Source organism: Stylophora pistillata, chromosome 2 (assembly GCF_964205215.1).
Source record: "Stylophora pistillata chromosome 2, jaStyPist1.2, whole genome shotgun sequence".
NCBI classification, from domain to species: Eukaryota; Metazoa; Cnidaria; class Anthozoa; order Scleractinia; family Pocilloporidae; genus Stylophora; species Stylophora pistillata.
Window position 1 is genome coordinate 43,136,188 of NC_142520.1, and position 13,607 is coordinate 43,149,794.

The window sequence follows — 13,607 nt, forward strand, 5'->3', positions numbered from 1 at the left end:
ATTGCAAAAAGGAAGGATGGAGCTTAGGATGGAAAACTCCGATTTCAGACTTGTAAATGCTGTCTGTACATCGCATTTCGTTTCTATAAGAACCTCACTGCCAGCAAATAACATATTTCTTTTCCACTGACAAGTCGTTTTCAATACAGACTCATTCAACCACGGAAGTTAAGTTTTCGTTTCTGAGTGACATTTAATATAACAGAGGAAAATCCTTTTAAGTATGGGGTGACATCAGTAGTTTTAAATTCCAGACTCAAAAATGAAATAAATAAATAGATAAAATAAGTTATGTTTCATAAAAACGGAAAAAAATATTTATGGTTAAGAAAGTTTAGCATAATTTGAAATTACAAGTCAAATACGATGATGAAAATGATAAGCAGTTATGAAAATAGAAAATAAACTAAAACTGAAGAAAATTAAACAACGATTTAATTTCATTCTTTAAGATGGACGCGTGGCTTGAACGAATTGAACGAAATACGTGATGAAAATTTTTCTCTTTTAGCTTTGTATTTATTTAAAACAACAATTAACAACAGCTGTAAAAATCTTTACCTTTGTGTGGATTAATTCTCTTCTGCTTATGCGGATAAATGCGATCAGTTTCTAACAGAGCAAAGAGACAATCAACATTCAGGTACTAAACATAAGAGCTTTGTTACTTTCAGTTATTTTCCTATATATTAGTTTATTTCAATTCCCTCTCGTTCCCTATACTTTAGAAAAATTAAAATTGAAAGCAATAGGCATTTTTTCGGTTGATGATAAATAATCTTCTTTGGTTGCACAGATGTCGAGGCTTTTGATAAATTTATCACAATATTTATTCCGAACTATTCTATCTCCCGCAATTATTCTGTAATTCAACTGCATGGTTTGCATTTTTTTTCTTATTGTTTGTGATTCTCGTGTTATTCCTATGATGCATATTACGTGTTTTCTGCGAAACAGAGACACGGAATAACTGAAACATGAATATTTTCTTTCATCACTTTTTATTATTTCTCAGAATTAAATTTTTCCTCACGAAAGCCGGTATATTTTCAGCAATAGAAATAGTGAGAGTTAAGGATAATGATCGACATAGAAAAGGGTCCGAATTCTTGGACATATTAGAATGTGTGCTTTGTGATGATACTTTACAATGGAAATGCAAACTTTATCGGAAAGGAAACATTTTTCTTGTGCGTTTTTCCAAGTTTAACGTTAATTTGAAAGTCAAATGAACGAATATTAGGCTTGAAGGAGTCAGTTTGGAAATGATGAAACATTGATATTCGCAGAGTAACGAACATACAGTTATTAAAAATGAAAGTTTACCACGCATTGAGAAATTTTAAAACAACAGATGAAAAGGAAATTAAAGCATTCTATCTGTGGAAAAAAAAAATATCCTAAATCTGTTTTTCTTTTTTTCTGAATACATAGAAAGCGTATGCATAATGCATACAAATCTTTTTTCTTTTGTAATTTCTTTGATGATGTGCCCTGTAACAATTATTGCAAAGCGTAATTTCTCCTTCTATCTTCAATATCTGTAGGAACTAAAGCTGATTGGCTGTGAGAATAACGAGACTGGCAAGACCTCAAAATTGCAACACTTAAATTTCTCCTGCTTTTCTGCCTGAAAATTATGAAACACTTTTAATAGTTTCTCGCGACTTTCGCGCCATAAATGATATAACAAGATGACCTATGCATTTAAAAATTATAGGGAAGAGATCGAAATATCTGTCTTTAAAGTGCAATGGCCGTTCTCTTGCTAAAAAGAACGAGTACTGACGGTTTTGTGGAATTACCGATGAATTTTGAAATTGATGAATGACATGGTTATTTCATTACGAGCTCTTTTTATCAAAAGGCGTCGAGCCTTCCTTCTTTTATTGCAAGATATCTGCACTGTCAGTACAGATGTCGATCCTGTTTATGAATGTATGCTCCGTGTTCTGCTTCAACATAGCTTCTAAAATATTTCCCACGGTAAAGTACGCTTAATCAAGTTGATTCCTTTCAGTTTTTGACAAAAGTACAATGTATCTGTGACTTATGCGCTAGATGTGTATTTTACACCTAACTGTCAAAACAAAGACAACACAAACTGAGTGAGACTTGAATAAATTCATGATAAAACTTAATTTAATTCATTGAGATCTTATTTCCCTCCACCAACATCGTTATATTGTCAAGAACAATGGTGTTGAGAAGTGGAAAACAATCAAACTGATCAAAGTAAAAAACTCAAATAACACTTACGCCAGAGAATAAAACAAGAAGCAGGCAGCTTGTAAAAGATAACAAAAAAATATTAGCCGAGTGGTGGATATAAGGATAACTAATCCACAGCAGAAGGATTTCAATTGATGTCTTTCAAAATTATGAATATATCATCAATTCTTTTTGCTTGAGAGGTTGGAAAACACTACAAGTGAAATGAGAGGCAGTTTGTCAATAGGAAATAAGGAAACTCATACCATCCTGTCCTTTCCTTCTACTTTCCATAAAAAATGTACAATACAAATATCATGTTTTAATTTGCGTAACTGCGGGGATTTTGTTCAGCGTTTCCAAAGAAATAAGAAAGCACCGTTATATTTGCTATGAGGATTTAAAGCATGAAACTTTTTACGGAATATTGAAAGATTGCTTTGTTGCAGGCCTTGCTTTTGCCTGATATCAAGAATATAATATGCTTATGGAAATCTATCTCAATGCATATTGAATAAAATTTTTTGTTATCGATCGCCATGAATTAACAATTAGTTTTTTAAGCGTTCATTTCGTAACTGAATTCTAAAGGCCCTAGCAAACGGCTTCAACATTCATTCGATTTTGTTGAACGCTGTTGATAGGCTGTTAAATGATAATGAACGGTGGGATGGGCAAACGGTTTCAACATTTCATTCAACAAAACTTAGCGAATGGCCTGGTAATCAGTTTCAGGCCCCAGCTCTTTGCACGCCTGAGACATAAAAGGGCGCCATTTTGAAATGAAACAATGGATCGTGCGTATTTGCAATGCACCTATTAACAAATCTAAAAATATGTGTTCGTCTTCTATAATAGAGGGGTTTCCAGCCCAGTTTAGTCATAGCTTGATCAGTTGTTAGTTTGGAGACATCTTTGGAGTAGATGATCCTCGCTGCTCGTCGCTGTAGTCGTTCAATCTTGTCACTGTATCCTTGCCCACATTCACGCCACACAGTATCACAATAATCTACAACCGGGAGGACCATGGCTTTATAGAGTCTATTTGCAGCTTTTAGCTTTAGTGAAGGTCTTATTTGAGAGAACATACCGAGTATCTTAGATACCTTGATCCTCACATAATCCACGTGGTCATTAAAGGAAAGGGTGCGATCAAGAACGACATCCAAGTACTTAAAAGTGTCCGTATGCTTAATTGACTGTCCGTTGAGGCTTATATCAGTTTCATCATACTTTGGTCTCGCGAGCCTATGGCGGGTGCCGAACGTCATAAATTCCATCTTCTTCATGTTGAGAACAAGTTTATCATAGTGTAGCCACTGAGGCAGATTAGCTGGATCAAGGTTCGAATTATGGCCAATGTCCACTATGGATGTGGACGACAAATAGATCACTGTATCATCCGCGTACATCATGATGTTGGAGAATTGGATGCAGGAAGGTAGATCGTTTATATACAGAGTAAACAGTACAGGGCCGAGGATGCTACCTTGCGGTACGCCACTGAGGACAGGCATTCGACTGGATAGTTCATCTTCGACACAAACAGCCTGGATTCTGTTAGTAAGGTAGCTCGTCAACCATGCGAGAGAGTTATCCTCCAAACCAAATCTTTTGAGCTTGCGAATGAGATCATCATGGGGGAAGGTATCAAAGGCCATTTTTAGATAGATAAATAAGGCCCCAGTTAGTTTTCCCGCCTCTGTGCTTCTTTAATTGTGTCACAAAAATATGTTACCGCGGTCTGCGTCGAATGATGACGTCTAAACCCTGATTAAAATGAATTGAAGAGGCCATGTTGATTTGGATACTGTTAAAGTTGAACATTTACGGCTTTTTCAGCAATCTTTGAAATTACTGGTAACATCGAAATGGGCCGGTAATTGTCCATAACTTCCCGACCTACTGATTTGTACAGAGGAACAACTTTCACCTGCTTCCATGGATGGATGTCGCCTGCTTCCATGAATGGATGTTGAAGCAAATTTTAAAGGCTTTTAAACTCTTTGAACATCGATTCAATATAGTTTCGACGCGTTTCAACACGGTGGAAAGGGGGTGGCAAGCGCTTTCAACATTGCCATTCAACAAAATCGAAAGGATGTTGAAGAAAATGTTGAAGCCATAGCAGATTATCTTTCGTCTTTTAAATCTGCCCTTAAAACATTCCTATTCCGGAAATTTTATTTTTAGTATTGTGAAACACCACATAGGATCTTATCCCATTTAACTTTATTTTTGTTAGTGTAGGTACTACTGACTGTTAGCATCATTGTTATATTTTATTTTTAGCATGCTATGTAAGCGCATTGAGATTCTTAAATGCGCTCATAATAACCTTACTATTATTAGTATTAAGCCGTTTGCTAGGGCCTTAACTTAATAGCCCAATGATCACATTACAATTCTTGTTTCTTACTTAAATACGTTGTTACGTGGTCTTTTAGTGAGAATTGAGAGAAATCTGCATTTTGATGGACTACATAATTTAATGATAAAAATTAACGGTAAAAAACTACGACGTTTCGAAGTCTGCATGACCTCATTATCAAGTAAAATGTTAAAACTGATGTAAAATTGTAGCTCAGAGATTATATACAAATAAAATGTGATAACTTCATTAGAATAATGAGTGTTCATTGTTATTGGTGTCAGATCGTGCAGTATATGTTTAAATAAATACTTTTGCACGTATTGAGTCAGACTGCGTGTTTAACTTTGGTTTTTGTTCGCGAATGAATAACATTTCGTGGATTAGGCAGTCCATTTTCCCGCGGCATTTCTTGAGAACGGAAAACATTTTCCCCAGGCCAGCGGACGCTACACCGTGGGCCTCCCTCAGATGCTTGCCAATGACAGAGGCTTTATGTTCTTCTATGCGTTGATGAAGATGGCGTGTGGTATAACCGATATAATCCGCATCGCACGAATCACATTTGAAAGTGTAAACAACGCATTGGTGGTTAATTAAAGCGGGCTTCTCTTCTTGTATCTTGAGCTTTCCCTCGATCTTACGACTCGTGAAAACTGGTTGTAGGTCAGTTCCGATTTTCCGGCCAAGATCTTTCAGCTGATGTCTTACTGTGTCGGCCGATTTTTGGTCTTTAAATGGTAAAGTTATTCTGACAGGTTTTTGTGTAGCCGCGTCAGGTTCAGTTGGGGTTTCGTGACGGCTTTGGATCGTAGAACTCGTGTACCAGGCGATAGCTGAGTTGATGAGTTTCACTGGGTACTTAAGCTTAGTAAACATCCGCTTGAGATGCTGGCATTCCTTCGTAAAAGATTCTTTCGTTGATGACAGGCGGTAAGCTCGGTTCAGCATTGTATTCAGCAGAGATCTTTTGTAACGCTGATCGACATGGCTCTGGTAATGTAAGAGCAGTCCTGTATCAGTTGGTTTATGATATACGCTTGTTGTCAGGTGGCAACCGTTTTTCTCAATCATCATACCGAGGAATGGAAGCTTGTTGTTTTCAGCAATTTCCATTGTGAACTGTATGGCAGGATGGCATTCGTTCAATGTTGAAAGGAAAGCTGTTGCGGCTTGAATATTTGGCATCGTGGCTAATGTGTCATCGACGTACCTTTTGTAGAAACTTGGTAACTTGTTGTTGCGATCCAGTTGTTCTTCAATGGAGCACAGGAAAACGTTTGCCATAAGGGGTCCCAGGGGCGAGCCCATGGCCACACCGTCCACCTGCTCATAAAGTTGACCGTCGAACTGAAATAGCTGATCTTTGGTTGCTATTCTTAAAAGTTCGGTAAGACCTGTCTTTGTGAGGTTGAGACCATGCGTTTCATTAAACCAGTTGTTTTTAAAGGCTTTTTCAGCGATGATCTCGCTACGGTGTAGCGTCCGCTGGCCTGGGGAAAATGTTTTCCGTTCTCAAGAAATGCCGCGGGAAAATGGACTGCCTAATCCACGAAATGTTATTCATTCGCGAACAAAAACCAAAGTTAAACACGCAGTCTGACTCAATACGTGCAAAAGTATTTATTTAAACATATACTGCACGATCTGACACCAATAACAATGAACGCTCATTATTCTAATGAAGTTATCACATTTTATTTGTATATAATCTCTGAGCTACAATTTTACATCAGTTTTAACATTTTACTTGATAATGAGGTCATGCAGACTTCGAAACGTCGTAGTTTTTTACCGTTAATTTTTATCATCAAATGTATTTCTAAACATTCTCTGATTACATAATTTAAACCTGACAAAATTACTTTCGAGATACTTTGAATGGCCTAAGTTCATTTTTTGAGATTATCCGCTCTATAGAGATTTTGAACATGTTTTTTAGGATATATAACAAAAAAGACAAGGATAGTGACAAGAAACCAGAGAGGAACTAGCTTTTGACGCCTTTTTTTTTTTTTTTTTTTTTCATTTATCAAAATGGAAAGTATACAATAATTTTCATTGTAAATTTTTAGACGAAGCTTGTATAAAATTGCTTTCTTATTAGGTGAATACAAACATTCAAATGATTTCATCGATGGCTTCCTTACTCCACACGTTAAAACAACGCAAAAAAAGCCGTTTCTTTAAATATTTCCTTTTCATTTCGTGTTCCTCCTTTTAACTTTTAGTCAGACATTGAATCCTCTTCTTATACACTTTTGTGTTGCTGATTTACTGACACATATCCGCTGACTTTTTTCTCCGCTAACACAAAATATTGGAAGCTTAAAAAAAAAGAAAGGATCCGAATTCAATTTATAATTAAATTCTTAAAGCAGAAAAGTCGTCTGTCGGTCATAAAGACTGTAATTAAGAATTAATACTTCGTCGTTGTCAGTTTCTATCAATGTTTGCATTTCTATCCGCTAAGGGGTGAATAATTTTTCAACGCAAATGTCCAAGGTTTTTTTCTTAGCTGTTATTAGATGACATCGGACTACTTTTGGGGAACCAAAATACGTTATCCCACTGTCAGTTTTTGGCTGAGTTCTTCTTGTATAAGTCTTGTATCTCAAGGTTACCGGTATTCCTTTTTCAACGAAAGAAAGGGTTAACTCTCTCGACAATATCAACGCTTCCGATCAAGGAAAAAGTTATCGAGAGAAACAAGCCTTGCATTCGACTGGGTTCCCACGTAAAAAATGTAATCATGTCTAATCTCCTAGACTCGCTATCTAGTTCAAGGGAGATTTGCTGTAGTTTATATGCTTCTCGAAAACAAGCTGCAGTTGTTGAAAAAAATGTTTTGTAGCACATTATTTCGCCAAGCGCGATGCTGACATAATTTACATACTGCGTTAGCGATATTTTCTAAACCAAAACACTCAAAGATTTCTTCGGGGGCTACGCCTCCCATTTCCCCCTGCTTCGCCACCTATGAAGAAACTTTATAAAACGTTTATGTTACCCCATTTTCACTACTGTTCAATGATATGGCACTTTTGTAATTCAGAGGACTCTGTTAAACTGGACGCCTTTAGTAGACGTATTTTAAGATTTGTTTTAAAGGACTGGGACTCGAACTATGATGATCTTTTAGACAAGACAGGTGTGTGTGGTTTAGCCAACAGGAGGATACAAAATGTGATGATTTGTATATTCAACTGTGTCCATCTTGATAAATATCCGTGCTATTTGAAACAACTGATCAAGCTAAGATCTACTGCTTACTCCCTAAGGGGCACCAATATTTTATCACTTCCTAAGCCGTTTACAACCCCATATGGTCTAAATTATTTTAGCTACTCATCTGTTAAGTACTGGAACTTCCTCCCTGACCACTTTAGAAAAAATGTAGATTATAGTGAATTTAAGCGCAAACTGTTAGTGCACGTTTTCTGTTAATATTACATTAATATTACATTATATTATTATATTAATGATTATTATATTACTATATTATGAATTACTTTTTTATCTTTTTAGCCTTGTTCTAGCTGTAACTTTTAAAATTAGTAATTAGGATCGGAGATACTAGCTTGTAAGCTACACTGAAATCCGAGGATAAATAAAGCTTATGTATGTATGAATGTATGTATGTATGTATGTATGTATGTACTTGTAACTGCATCAAATTTCAAATTTTCGCTGACGAAGTTAACAACTGATGTCTACTGAAAGGATAGCCATTTACGTTAAAATCAAGAGAAATTTAAGCATATATCAACTTTTTTTTAGCAAACATTAATGGGATGGTATCTTCAATGGCCAAGTGGATTTTCATCCATGTTTTCTGTAAGCTCTTCGAATGTCTACAGCCAATCTCTAGATGTTAAGCTATTCAAAGTGGTTTTTTTCCTTATGGAGGGAGAGAGGAGGCCCCTAGGGTAGGGTGGGCGGTAAGGAAGACAATGGAGATGATCGGTGGGACATTCATCGAAAGAAAGCAATGAAGAGTTAGAGGATGGCATCTCCTGAAAGATAAGCAAGAGAGTATAATCTCTTGAAGATAAGTGCTTAATGCAACTAATATTAGGCTTGTGAAATGGGGTGCATTTACTTTTCAAGACGTCAATAGTGTCCCATCTGAAGTCTCTGAGCCCCAGTCCTGATATCTGTTGAGTCACTGAGCTCGATACTTTACAAAGCGACTGAGCTTATGTTTTCCTGTTGCTTTTTATTACTCTGAATGCTGCGGAGGAATATTGGGGTTTCTTAAAGTTCAATTTACCTTGAAATGACCTTTTTTCCCAGCTCGAGCAAAGGTTAATCTTTGGGTACTGCCTCTGTCTCTCTGCCTCTGTCTCGTCTCTCCTCTCTCTCTCTCTCTCTCTCTCTCTCTCTCTCTCTCTCTCTCTCTCTCTCTCTCCCCCTCTCCTGTGCAGAGTATGAATGAGAGTAAATGTATATTTGTGAAACATTTATTTTTGAATAGTCTAAAATCTAATAAATGGAATAGTTGTGTTTGCAAGAGGGAGCCCAGCAAGTATGGAAGCCCTTGTTTTGTGTACTAGCACATTCTTTCTTTTTCTTGGTCTTTATATATCATTTAGAATTTATTTATAATAACCAGCAATTGTTTTTGCTGCAATCAAACTAATTGGCTTGATGCAGTTGTTGCAGGTCTGTCGGAGAATCCTAAGCAAGCACAAGAGTGGAGACAAGTCCAAGAGTTTGATAAAGAACACGTTCTTTTAGTTCCAGAGGGAAATTACGTGGAACTTAACTTTACCATGCGCGGTCATGCGCCACGACTATGTCTGCTGGATCTTTATCTCGAGATCCGTGATGGCAATAATCAGTCAGCCAACCTTCTTGGTGAATTCTGCGGAGATTACGGAACTGAAGTAGTGAGATCAAGGGGACGATACATGTGGTTGAAATTTATTTTAGGCAATCACTATGATTTCACTGCATTCTATTCTGGCAGACTCTACAAGGAAACAGGCATGGAGTTTAATATGCTAAGATATATTAGCAGTTACAGTTATATATATATATATATACATTAATCACTGATTTATATCTATTTATTTCTATTATATCTTTATATATATATTTAACAATTATTCCACGAGCGCGCGTTGGATATGAGATGATAGATAGCCAACTCGGCGCTACGCGCCTCGTTGGCTATAATCATCTCATATCCAACAAGCGCGAGGGAATAATTGTTTTATTAAAAACGTTCAATTAAATTATTAAATTTTATTAAACTCTTAGCTCCCTTTTAATCTTAAGCTGAAACGTACGCTTGCCATATTTGTAGATTATGGTATATTGGCTGATAGAACATATTGGCTAAGCCAATAAAAAGTCTTGAATTGCATTATCCAATGATCTAGTTTTTAATAAATATATATATAATCCAAGAGTTGGTTATTCGGTTATTTATTCGCTACTCCGAGTTTCACTGACCGCCGCCTGATGATTGCTTCGCATGAAGCATGAAACTCAGAGTAGCGAATAAATAACCGAATAACCAACTCTTCGATTATAATTCAGTGCTCTAGTTCAGCTATCGAGCACTTTCAAGGTGATGAGGATTTCATCCCATTCCTAGATTATATATATATATATATATATATATATATATTAGAGAATATTAAGAAAGGTTTTTGCAAAGTCTTCCGCGAGAATGACTTCAAAATCACGGTGGAGGCTAACATCACCAAAAACAATTTTCTAGACGTCACGCTTGACCTCTCAAGTGGGAAGTATTACCCTTTCACTAAGAAAGGCAACATCCCCTGTACGTGCATAGAAAATCCAACCACCCACCATCCATTCCGCATAACATCCCTGAATCAATCAATAGGAGGCTCTCCGAGATATATTCCGACAGGGAATGCTTCGATAGCGCTAAACCTATTTATCAAGAAGCTTTCAAAAAAAGTGGGTATAGCTACACCCTATCATTCAAAGCCGCATCAAACCAGGTACCACGTCCACGACGAAACAGGCAGCAGAACATTACATGGTTTAACCCACCATATAGCAAGAACATGGAAACTAATGTTGGAAAATGCTTTCTTGAACTTATTGATAAGCATTTCACCAAAACTAGTCCTCTTCACAAAATTTTTAACCGAAACACCCTTAGATTGAGCTACAGCTGCATGGGCAGCATTAAAACTGTCATATATAACCATAACAAATCAGAAATCCGGAAACTCGCATGTACTAATGATCAAGCTAGGAAAAGCTGCAACTGTAGGAGACCTGACATATGCTCCATGGATGGAAGCTGTAACATGGAAAGCGTAATTTACCAGGCCGAGGTCCTTGTTTCACCTTGCGCCACTTAATACTAAACTTAGTGTCTTTATCTTTAAGACTCCATATATATTTGCTAGGTTCAGTAGCATGCCTGAAACGTTCGTTTCGGAATGAACACAAGTGGTTCCTGTAACGCATTTTAAAACCATTCTGCACAACATCCCTGAATCAATCAATAGGAGGCTCTCCGAGATATCTTCCGACAGGGAATGCTTCGATAGCGCTAAACCCATTCATCAAGAAGCTCTCAAAAGAAGTGGGTATAGATACACCCTGTCATTCAAAGGTGCATCAAACCAGGCACCACGTCCACGAAGAAACAGGCAGCGGAACATTACATGGTTTAACCCACCATACAGCAAGAACGTGGAAACTAACGTCGGAAAATGCTTCCTTGCACTTACTGATAAGCATTTCACAAAAACTAATCCCCTTCACAAAATTGTCAACCGAAACACCCTTAAACTGAGCTACAGCTGCATGGGCAGCATTAAAACTGTCATATCTAACCACAACAAATCTGAAATCCGGAAACTCGCACGCACTAATGATCGAGCTAGGAAAAGCTGCAACTGTAGAAAACCTGACATATGCCCCATGGATGGAAGCTGTAACATGGAAAGCATAAGTTACCCGGCAGAGGTCACCACAGAAACCGCAAAGGAAACGTACATTGGTCTCTGTGACACCGCTTTTAAAATGCGTTACAGGAACCACTTGTGTTCATTCCGAAACGAACGTTACAGGCATGCTACTGAACTTAGCAAATATATATTGAGTCTTAAAGATAAGGACATTAAGTTTAATATTAAGTGGCGCAATGTGAAACAAGCTAGTTCGTATTCCAATGTAGCTAAAAAATGCAATTTGTGTTTGTGGGAAAAATATTTTATCATTTGTAAACCGCAAATGGCAAGTTTAAACAAAAGAAATGAGCTGACATCATGTTGCAGACATGTCAGGAAATTCCTGTTAAAGTACGTAACGTTACGATAGCGCGTGCAATATGTTGCGCGCGCATGTACACATTGTGCACATTCTGTACACATTCTGTCTTTTAAATTTCGATGGATTGTAACCGTTATTTCTGGCAGTTGCCTGACGATTGCTTCTCAAGAGGCATGAAACTCAGAGTTGCTGTAAAAGTTCAAGTAACCTAAATCTTGAAGTATAATTATATATATATATATATATATATATATATATATATATATATATTGTAGTACACGAGGACGGACAACTACAATATTTTTCCTACCATTTATCGAAGTTTGGACTGTGAATCCTTTTGGATCCTTCTGGCGTGGCGTCACTGTTGGCTCGAGGCCTTTTAACTTGTTATATATATAAGCCAAATAGGCAACGTAGGATCCAGGACAGATCTGAGTGGATCAACTTTTGTTGGTCTACGAAACAGGCTGTATTAAAATCCATATGTGCATAACTTGAGTAGTCCATTTATATATATATTTAACAATTATTCCACGAGCGCGCGTTGGATATGAGATGATAGATAGCCAACGAGGCGCGTAGCGCCGAGTTGGCTATAATCATCTCATATCCAACAAGCTCGAGTGGATTAATTGTTTTATTAAAAACGTTAAATAAAATTATTAAATTTTATTAAATCTTTAGCTCCCTTTTAATTTTAAGCTGACACGTACGCTTGCCATATTTGTAGATTATGGTATATTGGCTGATATACCATAACGGCTAAGCCAATAAAAAGTCTTGAATTGCATTATCCAATGATCTAGTTTTCAATAAATATATATATATATATATATATATATATATATAGTAGCAAATGGACTACTCAAGTTATGCACATATGGATTTTAATACAGCCTGTTTCGTAGACCATGTATATATGTATTCGTATATATGTATATATATATATAGATATATATAGTAGCAAATGGACTACTCAAGTTATGCACATATGGATTTTAATACAGCCTGTTTCGTAGACCATGTATATATGTATTCGTATTCTCCATCCTAGCATTAGCACTGCACTGATGAGGCCCAGAAGGCCGAAACAGTACTGTCTGCAGTTAGATATAGCTCTTTGGCATACAAAGCTTTGCTTTCATGTCCAAATTGAGCACTCTAACTAGGATGAGTCATTGCTCTGCAATTGCGCATGCTCGCTAGTGTACTCTAGTTTGAGCACTCTGGCATGGCTTAGACGATACCACAAAGGTTGGATCGTTTGGGGTGACCATGTTGGTTCTCCTCCATCCTAGCATTAGCACTGCACTGATGAGGCCCAGAAGGCCGAAACAATACTGTCTGCAGTTATATATATATATAGCTTTCTATATATATATATAATATAAATATATATATATATATATATAATATAAATATATATATATATATATATATTTATATATGTATATATATGTATATATAACTGCAGACAGTACTGTTTCGGCCTTCTGGGCCTCATCAGTGCAGTGCTAATGCTAGGATGGAGGAGAACCAATATGGTCACCCCAAACGATCCAACCTTTGTGGTATCGTCTAAGTCATGCCAGAGTGCTCAAACTAGAGTACACTAGCGAGCATGCGCAATTGCAGAGCAATGACTCATCCTAGTTAGAGTGCTCAATTTGGACATGAAAGCAAAGCTTTGTATGCCAAAGAGCTATATCTAACTGCAGACAGTACTGTTTCGGCCTTCTGGGCCTCATCAGTG

At 36.9% G+C, this 13,607-nt stretch overlaps 1 long non-coding RNA gene across 1 annotated transcript; it reads left to right on the forward strand.

Annotated features, from left to right (window-relative positions):
- Positions 1 to 81: 81 nt before the first annotated feature.
- On the forward strand, positions 82 to 9,864 carry LOC148739652 (uncharacterized). The gene is made up of 3 exons (XR_015996389.1): positions 82 to 643; positions 8,363 to 8,419; positions 9,239 to 9,864. It is a non-coding gene; the product is annotated as an uncharacterized LOC148739652 (long non-coding RNA).
- The last annotated feature ends 3,743 nt before the right edge of the window (positions 9,865 to 13,607 follow it).